The following is a 26,648-nucleotide window of genomic DNA, read 5'->3' as shown; positions in this document are numbered from 1 at the left end:
CCATTACAATGTTGTAAGAAAAATATCCATATTTAATGACCGGCACACATTCATACGTTTTTGGGAGTTTTTAAATCAGAAGCACCATTTACTATCATTATAAAGCTTGGACTCCAATTGTGTTTGTCTAAAAAAGGATAATCATATACATTGATTTATTAATTCACTCCACATTATGTCCTTCCTGTATTTTAAATATTAAAGGGATAGTTCACCCAAAAAAATAAAATTATCCCATGATTTACTCACCCTTAGCCATCTTCGATATATATGATTAACTATTTTAACACAATCTGAGTTATATAAAAAAATGTCCTGGCTGTTCCAAGCTTTATAATGGTAGTAAATGGTGCTTTTGATTTGAAGCCCAAAAACGTCCATCAAGCCTTCACAGAAGTAATCCACAAGGCTCCAGTGGGTTAATAAAGGCTTTCTGAGGGCAACAGTTGCGATGTTGTAAGACAAATATCCATATTTAACGACCGCCACGCATTCACAAGAAATTGAGGGGGGCTTTAAAGGAAAACACCAACGTTCTTCAATATTTTACTATGTTCCCACCCCAGCTTAGACTAATTAATACACACTTATCTTTTTTCAATGCGTGCACTTACTCCCTGTACAGCGCGTCGCGAATGTGTTAGCATTCAGCCCAGCCACATCCATTCCTATGGCTCCAAACAGGGATGAATTTAGAAGCCACCAAACACTTCCATGTTTTCCCTATTTAAAGACTATTACACAAGTAGTTACACAAGTAAGTATGGTGGCACAAACTAAAACTTTTGTTTGGAGCCATAGGAATGAATGGGGCTAGGCTAAATGCTAACATGTTCGAAAAGCGCTGTACAAAGATTAAAAGTGCACGCATTGAAAAAAGATAGGTATGTATTAATTCGTCTAACTTTAGGTAAGACATGGTAAAATAACGGTGGTGTTTTCCTTTAAATCAGAAACACCATTTACTTCCATTATAAAGCTTGAACTCCAATTGTGTTTGTCTGAATAAAAGATTATCATATACATGGAGGACGCCGTAAGGGTGAGTAAATCATGGCACAATTTTTTTGTATCCCTTTATAAATTAATGAGGACAACTTGGTCGCCATCTTGGAGAATTATTTTGCTTATTACTGATGCATTATTTTAAATAGTATTGCTTAAAATTTAGATTAATTTATAACTTACATTCTTAGGAAAATCAGCTTTGAGCTCCTTCACGTTTTGGCACCAGTCTTTACGCCTGGTCTCGTTGATCAGCTCAACGTTGAGAAAGGAACCCTGTCAGGGTCCAGAGGTGGTCCCACGTATAATACACGGAGACACGTTGGTCACCAAATCCTGCAGGAAGAGAAAGAGATATTATTGGTGCAATGAGTCTAGCTACATCGGAAGTCCACCAATATGCCGTCTGGTGGTTGTGACCCTATGTGACCTCTAATAATGGCTTATAATTACCATACTTTAAAAACAGACCTCGCATTAAAGTGCTAAAGTGAAATTCGCCATGAATCATCCAATCCAGCGGAAGCTTTACTGTAAACTATGGCTTTAGTTTCTATAGTTTGCTATATTCTATAAAAATGTGTTATTTCCCTTCTCTCCCCGGGGACTTTAAAAGTGGAGCTAAATTCATATTTAATTATACGCTTTTGAAATTGTGCCGTGCAGAAAGGAAAATGAAGTCTAGCACAAAAATCTGTGGTTTTTACGCTACAAAATAAAATAATTCACCCATCAGTTCACACTAATATCTTCTCTTTCTTACATCTCTAGATGTTCTTCTTCTTCTTTACAGTCTCTTCTCCAAAGTGCCAACGTGCCCATGAGCTAGGAAAGATGCTTTTGGGACTACATTAAGCTCTGCTTGAAAATTCATGGCTTGCCATCAGAATTCCTGAGCCAAACTGTTATAATATCCGTCAGTGATTAGACTGTATAGAGTACAGGTCATCTCTGTCGGACAGTAATCAGTCCACATGGTAAATTAGAAGGCCTGCTAATGAAGCTGGCAGTGACACAAGAGTCGTACCATCAGGTGAACTGCCATTGGCTAATGGCTTTGGACCACAATATTAGTCTCCACCAAGCCAACAAATTCAGGCCATAACCAGTGTAGACATATCTTCTGGGGTACCAGCCAAGAAATGCTTTGTGCCACGTTTCAAACCCTTGCATAAACAGACAGAGCTTTGTTTCGACAGTAAAAAGCAACTCATATTTGATATTTCTGGAAGTGCAGATTCACTGCGACAATATGATGCTAGGGTGTACACACTTTTAAAGTACACAATCTCTTTTGATTTCGCCGTGTCTTCAAGTCTTTAACAGACTAGATCATTTTATTTTTTACAGTAGCACTCAGTAATTTACCGTATTTTAGTATTTATGTGGAGATTCATTCAAACTGCTTAATCCAAATAAAGCAAGAGCCAATAATTAAAGTCAACAAGGAACCTGTTTCAATACAAAGTGAAGCAAAGAGGCTAAGGGGTTAATAAATTACATTTTGCGTTTTCGTCCTGTGAAAATTGAGCCGATAAATCCAACAGAACAAACAAAAGAGAGTGACAGCTTAATCCTTTAAACTTTGATAAACCATCCATCATAATTTAGCAGTGTGAAAGGATGATTTGCATATCCTAATTAGAACCTATGCCTTTACAGAACAATTACAATAATAGCACGCAAACTTCATTTTACAACATTTAAACAGTTTTGAAGACAGAAAGAAACTGTTATGGCTAATTTGATCTAATTGATGTTTATTAGCATAAATTTGATTTAGAAACAGTCGGCCAGAAATGTGTTTTATGCATTTTTAATTATTCATTATTGCATAGGTTTATTTATATGTTCGTGGTGCAAGCATGATATCATTATATCATTGCTTATAGTTCAAACTGTGTGAAAAGACTGATGAATGAAAAAATCCTGGTTTTAAAGTCTCAATGTCAATTTAAACAATAAAAGAAAGAAAAAATGTTAAACATATATATTTTCCTATAGATATTGTTTTGGACTTTGTGCGTGCCAAATCTATTCATTTTACCATTGATTTTAAAGGATTAGTCAATTTTCTTAAAAAAAATCCAGATAATTTACTCACCACCATGTCATCCAAACTGTTAATGTCTTTCTTTGTTCAGTCGAGGAGAAATTATGTTGTTTGAGGAAAACATTCCAGGATTTTTTCATTTTAATGGACTTTAATGGACCCCAACACATCCACAACTTCTCTTCTTCCTCTGGCCGTGTGACGAGCCAGCGCAACCTCACGTAATTGCGTAATGATGTCGTAAGGTCACGTGTTACATATATGAAACGCACATTTGCGGACCATTTAAAACAATAAACTGACACAAAGACATTAATTATTATCATTCGACATACAACAACGTCGGAACGATCCTCTTTCTCCACACTTGTAAACACTGGGGCGTAGTTTCGCATACGTCATCCATGACCTCTTGACGTGATGACGTATTATGTGAGGTCGCGCTGGCGCGTCACAGGACCGAAGATAGACGAGAAATTGTGGTTTAACTCTTTCCCCGCCAGCGTTTAAAAAAAAGGTTTTGATAGAGATCAGATGCAGAGCGATCTTTAAAACATGCACGGAGTTCTTTCTCTTTCACGTGAGGCGCTACTTCCGGGTTGTATAAGTTGCGGTGGTTAATATTACCTGGTGGATAATAGCGGTATTGCGGAAAAACTAATTCTTTAAGGTATGGATGTTGTGATTTCATTTTGAACCTTAAAAAATATTTAACTCAATTTTTCTCAAAAATGACTTTGTAGATTTTTGTTGGATCTGGTCAGACACTGTTTGAAATAAAAATATAAATACCTTTTTGAAAATGTGTTCTTGCCAACATGGGTCACATATAATTTTGATTACATGGGGTATTTTTGGACTCCAGACATACTGTGTCTTTCGAAACAATCAAATATTCAAGCATCTCATTTGTAAACCTGCACTGGGCTTCGCAATTCATCATGCGAGTTCTGTCTGATGAGTGACGCTGTCGTATGTGGACTCAACCGTGAAGATGAAACGTAACCTCTTCTTTAATGAAAGTGTTGTGGCCCTGGAGTGAAGACTCTGTGGAGAATTCAGACAACCATCCCGCGAGCTCGGGGCCAATCTGCGAGTCCGTACTTAATGAAGCTGTGACCAGGGAACATTTGGCTCCCTGCACTCTGGATTAGGGTGGAACAAGATGTTTAATATTAAGCAACTCGAAAGCATGAAAATTACCAGCAGCATCTGAAACAGGTGCCGCACACAGCGACGGGAGATAAGACGTGCGCGTGAACACGCCTGTTATATTCTCTCCTTCCCAGCATGCACCTCAATGCAAATTGGATTTCCAAAGACGAGCGCAGATGGACATGAGACATAAATACATCTCTGCACACAAACTATAGTGTTAATATGTACGACTGCCACCAGCCAGACAAAGACAGGATGAAACCTGCCCGAGTGAATATGTTGTGCTGGTTTTATTTGGTTTGACTAAGAGTGGCGGTCAAAAAGTTAAAGATGAAGGACAGGTTAAATAACATAAAACTGAAAATTCTCCTATTTCTAGGTGATTAATATAAGAAGATTTGTAACACAAGCAACATAATCTTCTCTTTGGAGTGTTCTCCTATTATGTTGAGACAACTAATGCATTTACTAGCGTTAACAAATACAACCAAAACTGTAAAAACTATATACATCAGTTATTTCTTGAAATTGTTTCATTAAAGAGATACTCCAGTGAAATATCAAAATTACCCCATAATTTACTCACCCTCAAGCAATCCGAGATTTGTCATATGTCACTCATCTTTCAGACGAACACACTTAGGGGCCTATCTTGCACCCAGCGCAATCGACTTTGTCAGTGACACATGTATCATTCGTATTTTGCACCGGCGCACAGCGGGTTTTTCCCTCCACAGACGCACGTCGGCAAACTAGGGAATGAACTTGCGCTCCCTGGGCGGTTCAGCGCAAAAAAGGAGGCGTGTTCCGGCGCAAACCATTCCTGATGCTATTTTGCAGTTTCAAAAAACAATTGCGCCACTGACCAGAAAAAAAACTAGTCTAAAGTCAGTGGCGCGTTGCGCGTGGTTCATTATGCTATTTTAAGGGCGCATGCTTGACCATAATGTGTAGCGTGCACAACGCGCACACACTTTGCTTATCTAATCTACACAGATGCAACAGTTATTTTTGCAAATCATTAATTGTTACAATAAAAAATATTAACACATGAGATAAGGAATCATTGTGGTGAGCATTGTGGTGATAGTTTTTATTTATTGTGTGGCTGCGTTAAAAAATTATCATGCAAATAACGATTAAAATATTTTCATAAGTTTGTTGTGTGGCTGCATTACGTTTATTTAATGTAAACAATAATTAAAATGTTTTCATAAGAAACCTTAGTGTATGTGAACTTGATTTGTAAGTGTACTTTGGGGATGGACTGCTTGCGTTTCTTGGCTTTCAGCGGTGAGGGTGGACGCAGCGATGTCCTCTGCTGGCGTCAGGTCATGTGTAGAGGCAGATCCACCTCCCGTTACACGGCGTGCCCGATTTATGCTGGCAAGCTTGGGATTCCCCTGTCTCCTGACATCATTGTAGCACTTGCGGCACTGGTGCAACGTCCTGAGGATGCCAGCTGATGAGACAATTGTGGCTATTTCCTCTCACGCCTGTTTAACCGACACTGATTTGGGTGGGTTTCTCCCATCCCCATACAAAAGAACTTCTCTGTCTTTGACTGCTCTTACAAGAACGTCGGTCTCCTTGGTTGTGAACCGCTCCTGGCGTGCGACTGCTAAATCCGTCATAATAATAGCAACCCGCCATGGAACTTGCGCACTTGCGTTTAAAGGGAATGTTGGATGACGTTCTGATTGGTTTATTTGACGTTACGCCCAAACCACACCTATGAATAATAAACCTACTTCAGACCAACCCCTTATTGATTTGCGCCTGGCACAAGAGTTATTTCTCCCGCCGGGAGAAATTTATTTTAGTAAATATTCAAGCTTATTAATGATAAACATTAGGATTCAGGGAACAACTTCTTACTTTAAACCCTCAAAAAGTGCATTCATCCTTCACGGAAGTAATCCAAACAGTTCCAATTGGCTAATAATGGTCTAACCGATGCGATTTTGTAAGAAAAATATCCATAATTTAAACTTTTAAAACTGTAATAATTAGCTTCCTGTAATGCTTCGTTCAAACCAGCCACAGTAAAAGGCATCAAGCACATGTGATTTCAATGTTAAGTCAATGTGAAGACGTCTTGATGCCCGTCTAGAGGTCTCGCGGCACGAATGAGGCGTTTAGCGTGGCGCAGGAAACGCGATTCCGCCTCATTCGCGCGCCTAGTTTGCGCGAATGACGCGAATTGAACGTTGCCACGGGAAACGCGCGAGTTAAAAAATGTGAACTTTGGTGAAAAAAGGCGCTACGTTAACCAATCAGGAGCTTGCTCTAGTAGTGACGTGATTACAGAAAGCAAACACAGTCGCAGAAGCCCCTCCCATGACGCGAATTTCCGCATCAATGTCTCAATGACTAGAATTTCACGAGCGGCTTTCAAACTAGACGTGGTAGACGCGAATTTGACACCTCAAACGTGGGTGGTGTGAACCCACAGTAACAGCGCCATCTTGGAGTTTTAGCGTAGTGAGCGCTCGTTGGCACGGGTGGGTACGTATGTATGTAGTGACTCTCATGAATCACGTGAGTTCAAGATGGCATCGTTACAGAATAGTTTATAAAGTTTTAAATATGAATATTGCATTGATTACCAGCAGAAGACCTTTATTAACCCATTGGAGCCATGTGGATTAGTTCTGTGAAGGATGGATGCACTTTTTTAGGCTTCAAAGTTAGAAGTTGTTCCCGGTTTTTTACCATTATCGGAAAAGCATATGGAAAAGTACTAAAATAACTCCAAATGCGTTTGGCTATAAGATGATGGACATATGTATCTCAGATTGCTTGAAAGTGAGTAAATCATGGGGTAATTTCGCTAAAAACATGCACTAGAGGTGTCAGACACTATGTATGTCATTGCCATATACTGGTTTCTGAAGTGCAACTCATTCCCTTTGGGGTCCGGTTGTGCATTACTAGGCAGCGACCTGTAGAGGAAGCGATGGAATGCTTTTCCTTTTTTGTACATCAAGGCTCTGTCTCATTCCCAATTTCATGTGTGTTTTTGAGCTAACACCGTTTTATCACAGCAGAACAGGCCTCTAATCCGCCCATACAACAAACAGCCTTTCAGGCGCGGACACATGCAAGAATTACTAATCAAAATTCAGCAGGCTATACCGCCATGCGCGCGCTAACATCACAAAATACGTCCATGCGCTTTCCCATACTAATATGCATATACTGTACTCTGACCTCACGCTGCCACACGACTGCATATGAGAAAAATAAAAAAGCAGCGGATGCATGAAGTATCACAACTTAATCAAAACTCACATTTCATTGACATTTAGCGCGATCATCTGCATATGTGCATGTTTACACAAATAACCTTTGAAATACATATATTTTATTATCTCTGCTGTCGCCCTTATGTCTATATTTTGCTTTTTTCTAGCTATCGTCTTTGGCCGATAATCCTGCACATTAAATCACAGGCTCACACTAAAACCGTATCAAGCGCTTTGCTATTCAGATACAGCATCTTGCAGGTAATTGACTTATTGCAGAAGATCAAAGCTGCAAAATATACAGGCAGTTCTTTACTGCAAGGAATAACATAACTTTGGTGTCCCCAGAGTACACATGTGAAGTTTTAGCTCAAAATACCATATCGATAATTTATTATAGCATGTTAAAATTGCCACATTTTAGGTGTGCCGTTTTTGGGCCTGTCCTTTAAAATGCAAATGAGCTGATCTCCGCACTAAATGCCAGTGCAGTGGTTGGATAGTGCAGATTAAGGGGCGGTATTATCCCCTTCTGACATCACAGGGGGAACCAAATTTCAATGACCTATTTTTTCACATGCTTGGAGAGAATGGTTTACCAAAACTAAGTTACTAGGTTGGTCTTTTTCACATTTACTAGGTTGATAGAAGCAATGGGGACCCAATTATAGCACTTACATGTGGAAAAACTTTTGTGATATGTTTCCATTTAACAGTGTTAATAAGTCGGAATGCATGAAATAGCTTTACACCCCTTCCCTTTAAGACAAACCTTATTATCCATCTTATTAAAGAATGATCTGAAAATGTTTCAAAAAGCAACCTGTATAAAACAGTGTAAAGCTATCATACAGTTGCCGTTTTTAATGCATACTTTATATTGGTTGGATCTGAATTACCATGCTGATATGTTTAATAAAAATGTACTGGCTGTGTCATTTTGATGCAGTCTTTCTTCGAAACGCAACGCATCTGTCTGAGTCAAATTACACCATCAGTCTTGCTTGTTAAAGACATTAAAGATTCATTAGCATGAAACGCTCAACATTCAGCGTGGATCGTACCTGCATCACCAAAATTGATCTGCTAGACTGGTCTACTCTTGTCGCATTTGTATAGCATGCAAATAATACGCTCACAACAAAAAGGTAATGAACATCACACCAACTATCAGATTTGCCGATTTAATCCATATGCTGTATCATCGCATACACTGCCCACGTGCAAACAAACATCAACCACCAACATCTATGCCATATGTCAACATTTCAAATAAAAAGCTATTTTAAGAGGGTTAAAATTGTAGGGCCATAAGAGGAAAATGATGTACACATATTCCTCTGCCATGTAGCTATGTGGGTGATTCTCACGAAAACTTGGTTTTAAAAATGTCAAGCATGAAAATGTAAAAATTGCTTAAATTTACTTTTTTTCCCACCAGACATTGAAAAACAAAGTCTGGAGTAAATGGGAACATTAATTTAAAAACTTTTACTTATCATTTTACACTTTTTGTAACATAATTTAAAAAAATTGGTCCTAAAAAATCTCATTACCGCAACAATCAGAAAACATCAACACTGACATATTTTCAAAATGACATGACAAACCTGAAAGAACATAATTTGGAGATTCTGCACATGCATTTAAAATCAAAGTATTATGCTTCTATTAATTAAATTAACATTTAATAAGCATCTGTTGCGGTAATGATAATCAAAATGTCGTGTAAGCATTCTGACAAGACAATATTTCAAATTAACTGTAAAAAAATGATCTTACCTGGTAGCCATCTTGAAGTAACAGGTCCATGTGCTTGGCCACTCAAAATTAAACTTTATTAAAATTCTGTATGTGTGCTTAAACTGTTCTCAAAAAGTGTTGCGGAGGATGAGAACATCAGGCATGGACACATCATTTTCCTAATTTTTCTTCATTATTATTATACATGAATATTCAGTAAATATTTTTTCTGTCATCTAAAGTAGTCTAGCAAAACATCCATTTATTTTTTTCTTAATATTTTTGCGTTAATTTGATTAAATTACAACATAACGCATGTTCAAACACAGCCGGACACATTGCGGTAATGAGAATTTCAGCGGAAAATGAGATAAAATTTCCAATTATAAATTCTTATGTTGAAATCACACATTGTGCAAGGTAGAACACAGTATTGTGTTAATTCTGATGCTTTTTAATATTACTATATTACACATTTTAAAGCTAAAATCATTAGTGCCGTGGTGTTTCAATGGTTTCGTGAGAATCACCCATGTATTACATACAAATCCATTAGAGACAATCAGATCTGTATATTGGCTAGTTCTGTATCTGATATTTGAGGAGGGTCTGGAGCCACTGTGGGATGGAGAGAGGGCATGCTTAAATCTCAAAGAGCCATAATTACACCGAGTGCCCCCAAGTCGAAGCATTAATCATTATAAACAGCCATGACAGAAAAATCAAACCACGACTGGTTTACTTCTCCAACCGATGCAGTACACTAGAAAAACTCAAAGGAAGAATGAGAAAGGGATAAAGGCAAAGTTGCCTTCCTGGTGTCTCCGGGGTACTAGGTATCGTGTTTGTTCCATTGAAGAGTAGACCTTCTCAAAAGATAGTTCACCTATATAAAAATAGATTATTCACCGGTATGTCACTCATAACACAGTCACCACCAAGATGTATTGTGTTGAAAAGTATGCAGTGAAAAACTCCTGATGTGTTTCATGGAAGAACAACACCGGGGCTTTAAGCGACTCTCAGAAATAATTGCTATACTGTAGAAGAATAGATTTTTAGCTGTTTGCTTTTAACATCCACAATACCTTCCTGTTGCACAAAAGGTTCTCTGTAGTAGTCAAATGTTTTTAGACTATTAAAAGATAAGAAAGAAATGTTTCCTTCAAGAAACTTTAAATGGTACTTATTATGCAAAATCCACTTTTTTAAGGTGTTTGGATATGTATATGTGTTGGCAGTGTGTGAACACAACCACCCTACAATGGACAATGCTTTCTTTTTAATCCCCATGCTCACTAGACATGCTGTTTTGAATCTCTTATTAATGTCATGTCACACTGATAAAGCATCACTCATGGCCACTGAGTGACAGTCCTGTATTACTACAGTTTCCATCCTCAGGGAGTTGTACTCTGTCGACCATATCTCAATAGTGAGATACTACTGTCTCAAACTGTATCCAAAGGAATCAGATCTATTTTAAAGGAAAACACCACTGTTTTTCAATATTTTACTATGTTCTTACCTCAACTTGGATGCATTAATACATGCCTATCTTTTTTCAATGCATGCACGCAAACCTTTTTTTACAGTGCGTCGTTAATGTGTTAGCATTTATAATTTTGTGCCACCATATTTGCTCGTGTAACTACTCATGTAACGCTCTTTGGATAGGGAGGGCATGGAGGTGTTTGGTGGCTTCTGGGTTCATCCCTGTTTGGATCCTGGGGAGTGGATGGGGCTGGGCTAGATGCTGACACATTCACGACGCGCTGTACAAAGAGTAAGTGCACGCATTGAATAAAGATAGATATGTATTAATTTGTCCATGTTGAGGTAAAAACATAGTAAAATATTGAAAAACGGTGGTGTTTTCCTTTAACTGAAAAGTGATCACTCTCCTTGTTAGCAAGGGAGTGAGAAGAAATAGCTCATTTGCATTTAAAAGTAAAAACAGCGTGTTTTTGCCCCCATCCCAATAGGGGCTTTTGGACATGCTTTAATGGGGCCATGGCATGAAAATCTGACTTTTTCCATGTTTAAGTGCTATGATTGGGTCCCCAGTGCTTCTATCAACATAGAAAATGTGAACAAGATCAACCCAGTAACTTGGTTTTGGTAAACCATTCTCTACAAGCACATGAAAAAATAGGTTGTTGAAATTTGGCTCTCCTTATGATGTCATAAGGAGCTCTTATTATAATAATGCCACCCCTTAATCTGCACTATCCAACCCACAGCACTGCCATTTAGTGCAGAGAAAAGCACAATTGAATTTTTTTATCAGTATTTGAATTTCATCAGCTCATTTACAAAGTGGCAATTTTAACATGCTACAATAAATTATTTATATGGTATTTTGAGCTAAAACTTCACATATGTGCTCTGGGGACACCAAAGATTTATTTGACATCTTAAAAAAGTCTTGTGCCATGGCCCCTTTAATAAATGATCTGTTGGATATTTTGAGCTGAAACTTCACAGACACATTCTGGGCACACCTGAGACTCATATTACATCTTGTCAAAATAAGTATTATAGGTGGCCTTTAAAGGTCTAATGATTATTTTTAGCGGCATCTAGCAGTGAAATTGTGAATTTCAATTCTGAACGCAATGAGAATGTATGGTAGCTGCCACAGGACAAACATGTCATCGTCTGAGACAACGTAGGGATGAAACACACTCTGGTTTGTATCGAGATTAAAAACGCCTTATTTTAAGGTAATACAAACAATACAGTTCATTATGTAAGTACATCACTGATATAGTTTTCTGTTATATTGCATTTCTGTTCAATTAAACTGCTAAAAATGATTCCAACCTTTACAGCACATTTATTTTTAAATCATATAATGTTTGTTTTCTAAGAAAACCCAATTTTGGAGCTTGACTGCCATAGTTACTATTTACTTTCACTGTATAAAAAAGGCAGATCTGTCTTTACAAGCATTACTTAATCACCCTCGACTGTAAGGAAGTGAAAGAGTTTGAAAAAATGTAATCTCAAAAGCAGGGTATTCAGTAAACCCGCTTAGAAGTTTGTATAAAAATACGCGCTTAAATCTATGCGCATCTGCTGAGATATCGGACAAAGATCCGCAGTAATCCTTGCTCCACGGCTGTCGCTTAAAATCTAGGCAACCTTGAATCCATGACGACGTCCCGGAGACGCATCTGTACACTACAGAACCTTGATAAACCATGTGACAACTTTCTTTCCTTTAGTGAAAGGACTCTGCAGCACAGCACACATCAGCCTTTCATTTCACTAACTCGACTGAATAGAAATCTGCTTCGGTTTGAAAAAAGCTCTTCAAGTATCAAGGCCTCGAGCTGCCTAAATAAAACCAGGAACAATTGTGTAATACAGGCAAGCATGACATTCACTGAATCATAGAAAATGAATGTCGGTTTTGTAAAGAATTGATTTGAATCGATAAACCCACAGACTTCATAACGCATGCTTTTAGACGAAACGGCATCTATTAAAGGAACAAATTCAGTGCCTACAAACATATAAAGAATGCAACATTTAGACGAAACAATAACAACAAAAACCGCTAAATTATAGTTTTTTTTTAAAAAGCTGTTTCAAGGACGTGACTCCAATGGCGAGAAGTGGGAGAGATCAGTTCGCCTGAAAGAGACTTAATAAATTAAAGTCAGAACGGAGGATATTAACCCTGTTTGATAAATGAACAGGGATATTGTCTGTCAGCTCGGTCATTAGGCGTTTTCAACAATTACTTTTCTAGGTCCAAAGAGAAGTCGCGAGTACTCGCCTGTGGGGTCCAGCAAGCCAACAAACAAGTCGGAAAATTAGACCATGCAATATATTTGTCACCTTTAGCGATAGGAATAAACATTCACTTGGACATAATTGTTATTGGACTGAGGACTTTAGTTCAAACCATGGTTGGGGTTGCCAACCATTTCGGCCAACTAAATTGCAGATTTCGCAAAAACATTGGACCACCTACTACTACTAAACAATCAGTATCGTAACAAAACATTACATTCAAACCTTACACCCAAACACTACAGAGACAAAATATAATAAAAATTCAGAATAGATCTGATGTTTTAGTAGCTGGTCATGTAATGTATACTTTGGGTAAACAAATCAAACGTTATGTTTGATATACAACTCCCCAAAACCTTTTGCGGCTCTAATAAAAGTACATGAAGCAGTTCAAATTGCTGACATAAAGATTTAGCAAGCTGCACATCAAATAGAGCGGAAAGCCAAGCTCGTGGCTCATTGATCATCAGTCGTCACCAACAGCAACATGCTGAACCAACAAGCGATGTTCACATCCTCGACATCACACATTATAGGAAGTGAAGCGCCCAAAGCGAGATGAGTTTGATCAAATTAGCAGACTAAAGAGATCTGTGAGACAGAACTTATTTGACCTTTCAGCCATGCAAAAGGTAGTCAGGGGCGCTTTGATCTCCCAATTAAATGCGTATATTTATAAACGTAAACATGTAGCTGAAGCTAATGAGCCTGAGCCATTGAATTTTTCTAAGCGATGAGGCTCCGATCAGCACCGTCTCTGCTAATTTGCTTGTTAAGTAAACACACATCACTGGCCTGTGACTGTTGTTGTACATGCCAATTGTGTCTTGCTATTGTTCTGTTGCATGTTGTTTTTCTACAAACTACAAATGTTGCAAGTAAACTTAAAACGTTTATATTTGTAATTAATAATGGAAAATACATGTAAATAGGCATGAAGCTATTACTGTTTTTTAACTTTTTTATTTTTTATTAAAGAGCACATTTTGTCCAACTCTCGATTTTACATTACTTTTGGTGTGTAAGTGTGTATTAGTACATGTTAACTATATGCAAAAGGTACAAACCCCAAAGTAAACGATGACGCAAGTTATCATCTCCAATGTAAATCTCTTTTCTTGGACTACAACAAACACACGGATTGTAAGGTGTACTTCCTGGGAAAGACCGACATTATCATAATTCCTCCCACTTCGGACTGTAAGTTAACTCCTGTTTGCTGAATTGCATTGTGACCGAATCTTTCAAAACATGGTAAGGAGTGTCACATTTTCAGCTGACGTCAGAGGTATTCAGGCCAATCACAACATACAGATTAGCTGACCAATCAGGGACGCAGCGTTTTTCAAATCTGTGCGTTTCAGGAAGAGAGTTAAATCTGGAGCTACATAAATGTACGGTATGTGGAAAATAATGCATAAACCACGCCAAGTCGCCAACACATTGTATTATACCAAATACACAAAATAAAATTGGTTTTTAGCAATGAAATAGGTGCACTTTAACCTGCATAAATATCACTTTGTATGTAACGGTCCGATTAAAAAGCTAGGCAATTATTTGTACAGTTACTGTCGCTATACATTTTACGGAAATATTTGCAATAAAATCACATATTTCAACCTGATCTCACAACATCCGTGAAATAGTCACGCAATGTTTTGCTCATTTTTGCGTGTCATTGTCACGTATTTCCACCAGTTTACGTGCCCATGCCACGACTTTCTTTTCCGCGTCAGTTTCACGCATTGGTTTAACCAATACTTAAAGTGACATCCTAATGCTGCGTTTACACCAAGCGCGAGTGATTTCAAAGTTAAGTCAATGTGAAGACGTGTTGACGCGCGTCTGGAGGTCTCGCGGCGCGAATGAGACATTTAGCGTGGCGCGGTAGACGCGATTCCGCCTCATTCGCGCATCTAGTTCGCGCGAATGCCGCAAATTGAGCATCTGGTGCGGAAAGCGCAAATGGTGTTTTTTGTGCATTTTGCGTTTGACGCGAATTTGCGGCTGACGCTGAGTTGAAAAATTTTAACTTTGGCAGATTTTCGCACTGCGTTAACCAATCAGGAGCCTGCTTGGTGCTGTGGAAGTAGCCCCTCCCAGAGTCACACATTCAACACAAAGGGAACGCTTGATATTGTCCGTGACCAGTCACACGGAGCTATACGAACAATTTCTTATTTCTATAGAGACAGGAATAAAAAGGACCTTGCTTGGAACAGTGTCAGTGAGGACATGGTAAGATGTAAATACATATTTCACTTTTCAGTCACGTGACGTTTTTTTACCCGCACTGTTTATTTTCCCCCTATAGTAAGGTGACCAAATCCAACCGGTAACGCTCTCGATAAATGCACAATCAACATCAGCCATCTTGCAAACAGCCAACCGCATAGCACTTGCCCCTCCCACAAGAAGCGGATTTCGCCTCTGATATGCATCAAATGCTTGCTTTTTCCGCGCATCTACTTCGCTCTAGACGCACGAATGCATTCAAACTGTTCAAAAGGCAAACTAGGCGTGGTAGACGCAATTTTGGCGCCTCAAACGCGGTTGGTGTAAACGCAGCATAATGCAACAGCAAATCTAACTCCAAACCGAAGCGACAAAGGTTTAAAAATAGGAAAACAGTTGAGTAACCAATACGTGAACCTGTCACAGAAACGGGCAGGGGCACGTAAAATGGTGGAAATACGTGACAATGACACGCAAAACTGATCAAAACATTGCCTGACTATTTCACAGAAATTTGTGAGATCATGTTGACATTTTCAATATACATCTTTCTTTTTTTGTTTCTCTTTATGTATCTTATTTCTTTCCTATATGTGTTTACAGCAAAGCTTCTTTGTAACAATGCAAAAATACGCTATAGAAACTTAACGATTATTGATAGTTTTAAAATTTAAACGCATTTGAATGTGCACTGCCTATAAGCTAGGTATGGGCAGTATATTGAGTTTTGATAAAATATTAGTATCTTGTCCCAGCAGGAAATTTAATAAGACAATACCGTCTATATTCGGTATGGTCTGATATGATCCTTCTTTGCAAAAGAAGCTCTGCCATAAATGCACATCGAGGTCATAAGCTTTCTGACCAGCTCGCAAACTTTGGTCAATATCGCCCATCCCTACATTGAGTCCATGTCTCAGACATATTTTATATTGTAAGACAGTACATCGTCCTGACAAAGCGTCTGCTGTATCTAGACCTTCTTTGACACTGGAAATGATAAATGCTATTCTTTGTCCATTTATTCTTTAGCCGTGGCAGAGGTTACGGAAGCGGTGTGTAATCCTTTTCTTAAAGTTCCAGATTTCACCTTTGACATTTCCTGCATTGATCTGCCAGGAGTATTCACTGCGTCTTGGCTCGACTCGGAAAAGCGGTGATTGAACAGTGACTGGCTCCCTATCTCTGTCTGTATTGATTAGATGACAGAACAGATTGAAGGAAAGGGCCTTGTCATGTGTCGCATCTCTCGCTTTCAGACGCCTCTTATCAGGATAACCTGCAGAAATGCCAACGAGACGGCGCTGTTTACATGCGACATGATTCTCGATTTGGATTAATCCATCAGGTGCTCCGAAAAAATCAAACACACCTGAATCGTGGTGCAGAGATAGCATACTAAATTATTTTGCATGTCTAACTGTTCCTAAATTTTGGCAGTGAACATTTGCGTGCGTGTTTGCATGTAAATTGATTGGAGAAGTCACTTGCTTTGTCAAGCATTGTTTGAGCATTTAAAAAATACTGAATATTCTTTGCAAAGAATATGAAAAAGCGCTACACCAAAAAATTTTAATTGAAAATCAGATTTAATGGGACACTTGGCGCTCAAGCGGGTGACTGTACTCTCTTACAAAGAGACAAAAGCCAAAAAACATAAAAGCATATCTATCCTGCGTTCTTTTCTAATTAAAGGCAACATTTTTAAACAGATCAAGCATACATAAAAGTTCACTTTAATATGAAACACGTCTCCGGAAGCCTAAAACTTTCTTCAAGGTTAAAAACACAAACGTCTCCGATTTTTAAAGTGGCCTCAGACTTTTGGACCCCACCGTAAGTCACAAAAGCAGGGTTAAAAACAGCATGTCTAGCTTTCTGTTGCTTCAGGCAAAGTTTTGACTGTACAGAAGCAGCCAACACAGTCGGCTGTCGCGGCACCGCCGGCTACAGGAGGGGGGGCGCTGCCCAGGCCCCTGCACAAATGACAAGCGCCGCTGTTTGCCGCAAACCCCGATTCTGTCACTCTTAACTTCTATCGCTTCTCCACGTCATGTTAACTGCCAATCACTGCCAGTGCGCCAATTACACAGCCAGGTTCCCAAGGCCTGCCACACAGTCTTGCGCTCCTTCTCCGTTAATAAAAAAATAGGAAAGAGAGAGACTTCCACAAGACTTGCTGTGCAAGCTTACTCTAATTAACCATCAGCTTAATTAGACAATTTACTGTGTAATTAGCAGGCAATTAGTCAACACCTCTCAGATCTTAGTAACTGCTTTGACAGAACCACATTTCCAATGCTGATTCGGTAGTCGAAAAGCACCTAAGTTGTTTATTTTCCCCTCCCCGTTCCTAATGTGCGCCAACTGCACGCACGCAGACACAGTGTAATCACGGCTGATGAGTCGGGTGTGCGGAAAGACACGTGCGGCAGGCGCCAAGTGGGAACGGTGTGTCCCCGTCAACGCGTGGACTGCTGCTCTGAATCGTGAGCGTTTCCTTGGGACGATTTCGTCCCGAGGGACGGATGCGAGACGCCGCGTCAACGGTCTGTGATTAAGTGGGGGGCGTGAGGACAATGATGATACATTTTACAAAGCAATCACGAGCGAGTTTAGGGTCAAACAGATCGTGTCGACAGCCACTTTAGCTGAACGACTAGCGCACAGAACGGCACGTGAAATAGCAGAGCATCTGGATGATAGCACAAGCAGGTGCAGTCGTAAAATACGTGACCCTGTCTGTGAAATCCAGGCTAAGGTCTCAATCTAATTATGAGGAGTTTTAGCATTTGATTTAATTCATTGATATTTTCACTTGGTGACCTTTAGTCAATATAAAAGATATCAAGGTAATTTTTCACTTTCTTTATATGCACGCAGGATGATTTTATGCCGTGTTGAGTCACATATGAGTTAAATTCCTACCTTTTTTTAAAATGATACAAATGGTGAATTGCCAACCCACTGATAGTGTCCTTGGTGGCTTTTAGTGCAATGCTATGCGGTTGCTAGGGTGTTCTGAATGGTTGCCAGGAGAAAAATAAAGAGCCCATTTAATGCTATTCCTATAGATATGGTTTGGTTTAATCCTACAATTTATGACTTTGTCACTCATCGTATCATTCACTATGAGAAAATTATATCACTCTGAGAAGTCATACCACACCTCCATCCTCAACAAGTCAAACTATTTCAGGTATGATTCATGTATCATTCAGTCGGTCGATTTGGGGTTTAAATATCTCGCCCTTTGTACTACAGTAGTTATAGAAAAGCTATGCATTAATTGGGTTGAGTTGTTCTCTCTCTCTCTCGCTCGCTCGCTCTCTTTCTCTCCACAGCAGGCCAGCACGCAGCTCTGGGAGCCCGTCCATCTCTCTGCTTTAACTCTGTCACAGAGCTAGAAGTGCAGAAATGGCTGTGTCACTTCCAAATACTCTCAGGGGGCTCCATCCCAGAATTCTCTCCTGCTGGTGTGAAATGGAAATGAGCCTGAATACAGTGCATGCTGGGTAGTGCCAATCTTCAGCTAGAGCGAGCGCTTTAAAAACCAGACACAGCTATACTTATGTTGTTTAAACAAAATGAATAGAGTTCATTTAGCACAATTTAATCATGCCCAAAAATCTGCTCTTTATTTATTGACCCTTCACTAATTGTTAATGTACAAAAATTGGCAGACGCTTTCATCTCATCCAGCTTAGTGGATTTAAAGCACATTGTAGTATGTGTGCTCCCTGGAAATCGAGCCCATGAGTTGTGTGCTGCTTGCACAATCTACAGGAACAATCCTTTACCTAACTTAAATTTTTGGCTGACGTCACCGCATCTCTTACTGTGGGTTCACACCAGACGTATTTGAGGCGTCAAATTCGCGTCTACCGTGCGTAGTTGGACGCTTGAACATTTTAAAGGTACTCGCTTTATTCGTGCATAAAATTTGAGTCATCGAGACATTCACTCAGAAATTCGCGTCATGGGAGGGGCGTCTGCGACTCACCTTCCTGTAATCACATCACTATTAGACCAAGCTCCTGATTGGTTAATGCGGCGCGTTTTCGCCAAAGTTCAGATTTGTCAACTTGAGCGTTTCCCGCAGCAACGCTCAATTCACGGCATACGTGCGAACGAGTCAGAATCGCTTCTACCGCACCACGTTAAACGCCTCATTCGCCCCGAGACCTCCTACATTGACTTAACATTGAAATCACTGGCGCTTGACGCCTATACTGCGGCTGGTGTGAACGCAGCATTATTTTCAACCCCTCCAGCATCTTTCATTTAGAGACTACCTACACAATCCATTACTAAAGGAAAAAAATTACGGGTTTCCCAAAGTAAGCCAGGGTTTCCCAAAGTGGAGAATTGGAGAGGGTTCGTGAATTCATGTTTTTCATGGTAAATACATTTTAAAAACTAAACTTAAAAGGGGACATACCATGAAAATCTGACTTTTTCCATGTGTTCAGTGTTATAATTGGGTCCTCAGTGCTTCTATTAACCTAGAAAATGTGAAAAAGATCAACCCAGTAACTTAGTTTTGGTAAACCATTCTCTACAAGCATGTGAAAAAATAGGTCTTTGAAATTTGGCTCCCCTTGTGATGTCAGAAGGGACTATCCAACCACAAAACTGACATTTAGTGCAGAGATCAGCTCATTTGCATTTAAAAGGACACCCAAAAATGGCACATTTTTGCTCACAAAGTGGGAATTTTAACATGATATAATAAATGATCTATATGGTATTTTAAGCTAAAACTTTACATACGTACTCTGGGGACACCAAAGATAATTTTACATCTTTAAAAAACTTTGTGAAATGTCCCCTTTAAAATGGAGGAAAATATACATTAATTAATCAAGTTAAAATAAATAAATAATAATTAATAATAATAATAAGTTAAATATGGAAATGTGCTATTAAATTATTGAAATATGTATTAAAATTTCAGGTGGTCCTTCAATTAAATTAATTTAGGTAAAGGGGGTTCAGATGACAAAAAAGTTTGAAAACTTCTGATGTAAGCAATGAGACTTGTTAACATGGTCTTACTGTTAAGTGTCACGTTGCTATTAAAAAATAGATACTACTGTACATAAAAATGCCATCAACTCTTTTTAATACCGAAATTCATTAAGTTCTATACATTTGCTTAAATATATAACAGTAACAGGGACTTGCAATGGGAGAAAACAAAACCCTATACTATATAAGTATACTATAAAGTGCTTAGCGATATGATACATTTCTAAATATATATATAGATTTGTACATTTGTCTTTATCTATGATGGCATCAGGAGGTTGCTTCACCAGAGTTTCCCTGTACGTGTACAGTGACAATAAAAATCATCATCTTAAATAGCCATTTTATCATTAAAATTATGCGATGTAACACAACACTTAAAGCCAGACCACCAACACAGATAAATACAGTAATAAAAATACACCTAGAATAACATTTGTAAAAGACGGCAAGCACACAAAGCGACAAATGCGCCAAAAACAAATTCATAAATAACTCAAATCAAGTGCGTTTCACAGAAGAGTAACTATGTAAGCTGACAGATTCGAGCGTGATGAGAAGAGAAACGACAGAATCTCTCATTATCCCACCCTGAGACCCCAAGCCCTTCTGCACACGAAACGTTCATTTACACGCAAGTTACACATTACAAGCGCTACCCATTAAACACGAGAGGGTGTGTAAGTGTGTATTTCTGCGTTCGTGTGAGGTCGGCAACCTCTAACCTTTCGGTTCCTGATAAAAATGCTGCTGTTGATTAATCTCACTGGCTAATTAGAAGAGAGACAAATAAAGCCGAGCAGAAGATGCAAAGAGACAAAGTGACAATAGTGTGCGCAGGGTGACGGGACACATCACACTTTATCTGTGTTACCATGGAGCTTCATCCAACATTTCTCATTAAATTATAAACCTTGATCCGAGATGCAGCGTATACAGTAAATGTGTATGCGTGCCTTTGCACGCCAATGGGCTGGCTTCCCCGTACGACTTCTTTTGTTTTAACTGCTAACACACCACATGGTTGCAATCCTCACGGTCGTCATATTTAGTTCATTCAAATTTGCCCACCAAATCCTCCTACGCCGAGGTGAGAGGCCACGTTCGAGAATAGACGGATGTGTGGGGAAAGTTTCGTAAGAAAAAGTTGAACAGTTTGAGAGCTTTCTGCGATGGGTGGAAGACGTTTAGGTCAGCAGAAATCATTTCTTATTCTTACGGGTTAAAGTAATGCAAAATCACACGTGTGAAGTAACAAAACAAGATCAAGTGATGTCGCACAAGAATATCAGCGGACGACTAAAATTGCCACGAAGCGTCTGCAAATTGGTGCTTATGGACTTTAATCCGGGTTCGCTCCAATTACAGGTGTGACTTAACCAGGCTTGACCAGTCAAATAGTTAACTACACTTAGCTGCCTACAGAGCTCCGACATGGGTTGTGAAGATATTTTATGGTTCGTACTTTTATTCTGTAATTAGTCAAAAAAATGCCAAATGTATCACTCAGATAACCGTCTAGTTATTATATGATGCATGAAAAATGTCCCACATCAATTCTTAAAAAATGGATATGAGCCCCCCCCCACTTTCACAAAAGAGTTCAGTGAAGGAGAGTAGCAAAAAAACAAGCCATTTTCATATGCTGTACAGTTTATTAGCCCTAATTAACGGGCACTGAGCTCACGCACGCCGGCTTTGTTAGGCAGTTCTGCGCTGGGCTGGCGAGCTAGCGAGCTAATTAGCGATTCTGAGCACAAACGCTCCCCTTCGACGAGACCCAGAAGCATGAAGATTCTCATATTCGTAGACAATCCGCCGAGCATCTCAAATTCTATCAATAGCACGGCATGGTAATGTTGTGAAAGGGGGGCGGCCCAGGCAAAAAAAGCACAGGATATTAAAAAAAGAGAAATCCCCCGTGTTTAAGGCGGTGATAGTGGCTTAGCGCTTGTTCATTCATATTGACATTAAGAACTTCTTTATCTCTTTTTCCCCAAAGAAAAGCCCCCTTACAATCTCTCCCACTGAGCACACAATAAAGAACAATATTATTTCTGTTTACCAAGATATCAGGTGGTATTTCGGCATATGCTGGCGGGCAATAGATGCAACAGTATATTACGGACCAATCTGGCATCTACAAATGTCAAGAGTAAAGCGGGAATCAGAAGGGATGAGGGCGGGGGGGTGGCGTTCACCCCCGCCGAACAGTTCAACTCCTGCTACGAAGTTAGCAGAAAAAAGTTAGACGATTCTCATAAAACCCAGCCATCCACTTTCCATTTGGGAAGATAATATGATTTTAAGCAAACGTCTAGATGGTACATACGGCAAAGAGTTCATGTGTTCGAGTTTCCATTGGATTTAGGCCCCGCCTTCCACCATTTGTCTCTTAAAATCAAAATCTGACCTTTTCCAAAGGGCCGGTGTGCAGTTTATAAAGCTAAACAAATGGAGGCAGTGACAGGCGTCTATAAAACAAGCGCAGATACATCACTCGCACACATCCGTGCCAAAGAAACAACATTTAAACACGTCATATGCTGTCCAACACTCTCTGAAATCGCCCAGGTGCCGGGGGCTTTGTGATTTGCTGTTTTCTACATAAAATACATTTCTGTGAAAATATAGGCTAACCTTGATGTCTTTAATATTGATTAAGGCCAAATTAAAATGCAATCAATGAGTGAAATCAAACTTTGATGCTCCAAATCTCATAATTCGATTAAGACTTCAGCTTGGATTTTATAGGCAGGGTCACTTCTACTCTCTCCAGCCTCCTGTATGTAGCATAAGAAACTATTCAGTGTTACTATTGTCAGGTTGATCACAAATTTAAGTGTCTTCGGTTTATTCTCTCAAATGTTTTCAGCATTTATATATATTTTCTTAAAATCTCTAAGGCTGCTAATGAGTGAATGGCAGTCAACACAGAACACACATATGAAGAGCTCAGATGCAAAACTCTGACATGTTTGTGTTTGCATAATTTGCATATTTAAGTGTGTATTGTGAGTAATTATTGTGTGTATATATAAACACACACATACATTTAATACATTTCAAAAACATGTTATTTATGTATATATTTTTATATTTATATATATATATATATAAAATAAAATATATCAAAATCTAAATCAAATGTAAATGTTTCTTAAAAACATACATGCAGGTGTGTGTATTTATATATACAAAATAATTACACACAGTGCACACACATATATTATGCATTAACAAACTTTTATTTTGTATGCAATTAATCGCGATTAATCTTTTGACAGCCCAACTAAAAAGAGGTCATATTTAAAGGAATAGTCTACTCATTTTCAATATTAAAATATGTTACCTTAACTAAGAATTGTTGATACATCCCTCTATCATCTGTGTGCGCGTGCATGTAAGCGCTGGAGCGCGCTGCGATGCCTCGACAGCACCCAGCCTAGCCCCATTCATTCAACGGCACCATTCAGAGACAAAGCCAGAAGTGACCAAACACCTCAACGTTTTTCCTATTTAAGACGAGTAGTTATACGAGCAAGTTTGGTGGTACAAAATAAAATGTAGCGCTTTTCTAAGCGGATTTAAAAGAGGAACTATATTTTATGGCGTAATAGCACTTTTGGGAGTACTTCGACTCGGCGCAGTAACACCCTCCCTCTCCCATTATGAGAGTGAGAAGGGGAGCGGACTTTTCAGGCGAGTCGAAGTACTCCCAAAAGTGCTATTACGCCATAAAATATAGTTCCTCTTTTAAATCCGCTTAGAAAAGAACTACGTTTTATTTTGTACCACCAAACTTGCTCGTATAACTACTCGTCTTAATAGGAAAAACGTTGATGTGTTTGGTCACTTCTAACTTTATCTTTAAATGGTACCATTGAATGAATGGGGCTAAGCTAAATGCTATCGAAGCGTCGCAGCGCGCTCCAGCGCTTACGTGCACGCACACAGATGATAGAGGGATGTATCAACAATTCTTAGTTAAGGTAATAACATATTTTAATATTGAAAATGAGTAGACTATTCCTTTAAATATTTTAAATATTCCATATTTTTGGATTACAATTGAAGTTTCATTCAACACATAAATGCATCAGCAAAGAAATTTAAATCTATTTTAAACATGATAATTTCAGCTCATGCGACAACGTTTATAATCGTAACAATAATCACATTTAAAAAGGTTTAAGCAGAGAATAAAGATGAGGTGAGAATAACATCTCTAACAGCATCATCTCACCTTTGTAATACGTTCATCAGTTCACTGTGCTTTAATTAAATCTAGAGTTAATGGGACATACAGTAATTGTTATCTGAGAGTTTGGGGGGAAATTATGATAAAATGAGACCCCTTAATATCTCAACTGAAGTTAAATGGATGGCAAGGGGATAGTGCTGTTTTAGTGACCACCAAGAGGTTTCTATTGAGAAAAGGGGCCTTAAAAACATCAACATCTCCCCGATACACACGTCTACCACTGAGCAATAGTGTTCCTGTATAGCTCAGTGGCAAAGCCTTGCGTTACCAGCGCAAAAGGTCATCGGTTCGAATCGAAGGAATACACAGTGATAAAAAATTGGATGGCATTCTGTAAAAAATGGCTGACAGGGATTGAGTTAAAAAAGTACACCTTTGCACCTAAACAATTCATATTAGTACCACAGAGGTGTACTTTATATTATATACCAATATAATATACCAAAGAGTGCATATTAATACCTGCCTAAATTAACCCAGAGACAGCTTGGGACCATATTTATTTTTTCAAACAGTGTAAATAAAATAAATATAAAACACAAAAGCAATGTGGTTGCCGTTGCCTACTGTGAATGTTTTAACTAAACATTACCTTCCAGTGAGAGGGTTTTGGTGAGGTCGAATCCCCAACCCCTGCTCGAACGCCCGGCGAATCATGGTGGCGCTGGTAGCGGGCAAAGCACTGGCCAGGCCAAACGGGTTAAGAAAGGTGATCTCACACATCTGATGTCCACCATGTCTATAGGTGAGTACACAAGAGACAGCCAGGGTGGATCGCTGACCCTCTGCCCAGAGATGTCCTGCAAAACCACATCACGCGAGTTAAGACTTCATCAAAAGCTTTTCTCTGAAAGCAACATCAGCTGCATTCAAACTAACAAAGCCTCCAATCTCCGCAGTAGGCTCACGGTCCCTCTGAATGAAGGTTTCCGAAGGTTACCCCGCTTTCCTGGTCCGCCACGCACGGAGCGTTTAGGGCAACAATGGTGCAGCAGATCTGCGTGAGATATTTCTGCGAAACCCAGCCGCATTGTTTATCTCTCCACATCACGGCACAAAAGCGGCAAATAGCTGTCATACATCAGCTATCTCGCTAATGAGCCTCACGTTTATCAAACACGTATGATTGCCCTTGCGGTGATGTCACAGCCGCATAATGAACCAAGGGGTGTCAAGCGAAGAGAAAACGAGTGCAGGAACATGACAGCGCACATCCTCCACGGAGAGACCTCGACGGAGAGCAAGAAAGAGAAAAACACCAAAGAAAAACAACTGACGCAGAGGGACGCACTTGAACCCGCTGGGGCTCTGATGGATGTGCTGTAGTTGTCAAACGTTTTGTACAGCAGATAGATCTTTGGCAGATGATGAGCATTTATTATAACTAGGGGCACTTTTGGCCCTGTTGGGAAAAACCTCTTCTTAAATATTCTTTTGGCAATCAGTAGTTTTTTCAGACAGACAGATAGATAGATAAATGGATATACAGATAGACAGATATATAGACAGACATAAAGAAAGACAGACACAGGGTTCCCACACCTTAGTTAACTTCAAATTCAAGGACCTTTCAAGGACTTTCCAGGTCCAATACCCTTAAGTTCAAGGACTTAATGTGGGGACACATTTCAATTGAGAGCAAGGTTACATCGAGTTACCTTTTAAGTTACATTGATCCAGTTCCCTTTCGAGGGAACTCACGCTGCGTCACTGCGGTTACACTTTGGGGACGCTTTCAGGGGTAAGTGCGTCTGAATGTGTACATCAAATTCAAGCAATGGTGAGGCTTAACGACAAAGACATGGAGGACGCGGGAGACAGGAAGTATATCACTATCTAAAATATTGCCAAAGACGGCGTTACAGGGACGCAGGAAGTATGGCAAGAGAGACGCAGCGTCTCGTTCCCTTCTCAGGGAACAACAGTTACGTACGTAACCCGAGATGTTTTCATGTGTTAAACACAACTATGCAAAAAAGCATTTTGGTATGAATCAACATTCACACACAGAAGATATAAGCATTTAAAGCGAACAGTTTAGCATGTGTGCTTAAAAGGCTAAAATTTTTGCAATATTATCCTACACTACACAGGGAAAACT

At 39.3% G+C, this 26,648-nt stretch overlaps 1 protein-coding gene across 8 annotated transcripts in view; it reads right to left on the bottom strand.

The window, feature by feature from the left end:
• Window positions 1-26,648, bottom strand: part of LOC129426138 (dihydropyrimidine dehydrogenase [NADP(+)]) — a 235,502-nt gene that overhangs the window by 102,188 nt on the left and 106,666 nt on the right. For 7 of the 8 annotated variants that reach the window (XM_073864234.1, XM_073864235.1, XM_073864230.1 and 4 more), the window contains 2 exons: window positions 25,140-25,347; window positions 1,189-1,341 (listed from right to left, as the gene is read on the bottom strand). The gene's annotated coding sequence lies outside the window, so the exon portion shown is untranslated. The remainder of the gene's footprint in view (window positions 1-1,188; window positions 1,342-25,139; window positions 25,348-26,648) is intronic. The other variant, XM_073864232.1, reaches the window with a different exon arrangement.

This window comes from Misgurnus anguillicaudatus, chromosome 25 (genome assembly GCF_027580225.2).
Source record: "Misgurnus anguillicaudatus chromosome 25, ASM2758022v2, whole genome shotgun sequence".
Taxonomy (NCBI): Eukaryota; Metazoa; Chordata; class Actinopteri; order Cypriniformes; family Cobitidae; genus Misgurnus; species Misgurnus anguillicaudatus.
Note: the sequence above shows the minus strand (reverse complement) of the source record. Positions and strands in the feature narration are given on the sequence as shown.